This window comes from Schistocerca nitens, chromosome 5 (assembly GCF_023898315.1).
Source record: "Schistocerca nitens isolate TAMUIC-IGC-003100 chromosome 5, iqSchNite1.1, whole genome shotgun sequence".
Classification (NCBI taxonomy): domain Eukaryota; kingdom Metazoa; phylum Arthropoda; class Insecta; order Orthoptera; family Acrididae; genus Schistocerca; species Schistocerca nitens.
In genome coordinates this window covers 272500100-272502839 of record NC_064618.1, presented here as the reverse complement: position 1 = coordinate 272502839, position 2740 = coordinate 272500100, and the positions used below count along the sequence as shown (strand labels likewise).

Genomic DNA, 2740 nt, shown 5'->3' with positions numbered 1-2740 from the left:
GGCAACTTAATAATTCCAGTAAATCGTTTCCAAACATTTGCATATCGTTTATTATGCAGAGCGTAACGAATCGCACGAAATTGAGAATAATGCCCTCGTTTGTAGCAAATCAACGGAATGTTATGCAATAAATGCTCGATAGACTAGAAATATTCAAACGTTTTTTTGGTAACTAGATTCATGTTCACAGAGTGCGACATTTATAACTTGCGAAAAAATACCATTACGTTGTTACTGGATGTACGTATGCGATAAAGGTTGCCGAGTCATTTGAAATTAAATACCTGCGTAAATGAATACAGCGACACTGTTTAAACTGTGTATTCAGAGCCCTCAGATTGCACTCTTTGTTTGAATTCGATGTGCAAGTTTATATCACCATATGCTCGTCGTTGTGGTGGTCTTCGGTCGAGACTGACTTGAATGACATCTTCACGCTAGCCAATTCTGAGCATGTGTGTCGATCTCTGCACAACTGCTGCAGTCTACATCCTACTGACTCTGTTTACTGCGTTCTGGCCTTAGTCTCACTCCAGAACTATTATCCCTACCAAATGAACTTTACATTGATGTCTCGGAATATGTGAATATGTTGCATCAAACATCCGTTCGTTTCGTCATGTTACGGTATGACGGTATGAAGCTCTTTCCTCCTCGATTTGATTCAGTATCTTCATAAGTTAACCGATCTACACACCTCATCTTCAGCATTTTTCCTTTTTTTATTACAGCACTTCGTGTGTGTTTACATTGTGTAGTGTTGGCAACTGTCGCTGGTAATTCATCTTTCTTCTTTTGTTTATACGGTGTATATGTGTTGTTTGATATTTGTTCCTTTGTTTTTTGTGTGTGTGTGTTTTCTTCAATTTTCTGCGTATTTGTAATAGCTATCGTTCACGTTTAACATCATGATAAAGCTATTTTACAGACAAATACTTCTGCAACAAATTTCATAGCACACAAATTTATAACTGATGTCAACGTATTTCACTGCTTTAGAAAAGATTTCCTGTTTTATGCCAATGGGGATTTTGTATGCTGTTCTTTGATTCTTCCGCTGCTGCTTCTTGAACATCTCCATAATGCCACATAAAACTAAACTCCTCCCGAACAGGCCATGAATGCCCAACGGCACCGACCGGCCGCCGTGTCAGCCTCAACCCATAGACCTCACAGGATGGTAATATGGAGGAGCATGTGGTCAGCACAAAAATGGCTCTGAGCACTATGGGACTTAACGTCTGAGGTCATCAGTCCCCTAGAACTTAGAACTACTTAAACGTAACTAATCTAAGGACATCACACACATCCATGCCCGAGGCAGGATTCGAACCTGCGACCGTAGCCGTCGCGCGGCTCCAGACTGTAGCGCCTAGAACCGCTCGGCCACTGGTCAGCACACCGCTCTCCCTGACGTATGTCAGTTTCCGAAACCGGAGCCGCTACTTCTCAATCAAGTAGCTCCCCAGTTTTCCTCACAAGGGCTCAGTGCACCCCTCTTGGCACCAGCGCTCGGCAGTCCGGATGGTCACCCATCCAAGTTCTAGCCCAGCCCGACAGCGCTTAACTTCGGTGATCTGACGGGAACCGGTGTTAACACTGCGGCAAGGCCGTTGGCCACAAGAACACACGAATAGCACAAGACTCTTGATGTTTTACAATATTATTGTTTATTTAGCTAACCAGGTTTCGGCATACGAGCCCATCTTTCCTCCCACTGTCTGTTCCTTACCAATCCTTCATTTTAACTGTATTTGTTTATATAATTGTGATTATCAAAGTATTTCAGATCGTATTACATTCTGGTGTTTTATTATTATTCATAAATTATTCACTGGCTTACAGTGTACATTAATTTAACTGTGAATGTTAATGTAATTAAAATTTTTATATAAGCTCTAGCTTGGACATCTTTCCTTGTGTTGAGCCTAATTATATCATCATGTTGCCCTCGTTCTCTTATATATATATATATATATATATATATATATATATCACACATTTTTCTTTCGATGCTCAGGCTTAATGTTTCCTGGTTTGTAAGCTTCATATCAGTTTACTGTTTAGCTTTTACTTTACCATTTGTTACTATTGCACTGTCTAAGATGGTGCATACTCTGTGTTTACACCGCGTTATCTATGTGTAATTCAATTTTCGGTGTTGTTAACCGGCACTACGTTCCTTTAGATGATGTTAGTCGTAATCTGATGATGGATTTGTAAGCCGGAAACCTGTTAACATCGACAATTCTTGCTTTTCATTTCAATTTGATAACTTTTTAATGTATTATGTCGTTAGACATTTACTGCCCAAAGAACAAACCTCGTCCACTGCTTGAAGGACTGCTGCAGATTTGACGAAGATCCTGGGTAGCACGACTGCATTCTGTAGCACTTACTAAGGTATGGTGGCAACAGAAACCTGTATTTCTACTACTCAGTATTCTGCCAGTGATGCTTAGTCATAGTTTAGGTTGGCTCATTGACAGCCAACGAACCGACACGTCTTCTGGCTTCATTCGTGCAAGCAATTAGACAAGCTGTGGTTGAATTGATGCCAACACGCTTGGCGTAGCGTATCACTACGACCAATTAAAATTGCTGAACGATTTATTTGGACATTACAGTGGGTCTTAACGTTGTCTCAGGACTTAGCTTAGCCCGCAACAGTGTAAGAAATTGTCTAATTTAATTATATTTCATGGTATAATTTCTGACGACTATGGCCACGTCGCTGGAA

At 40.6% G+C, this 2740-nt stretch overlaps 1 pseudogene; it reads right to left on the bottom strand.

Moving 5' to 3' along the window:
- Positions 1–1500: 1500 nt before the first annotated feature.
- LOC126261042 (5S ribosomal RNA) lies at positions 1501–1618 on the bottom strand (annotated as a pseudogene).
- Between the last annotated feature and the right edge of the window lie 1122 nt (positions 1619–2740).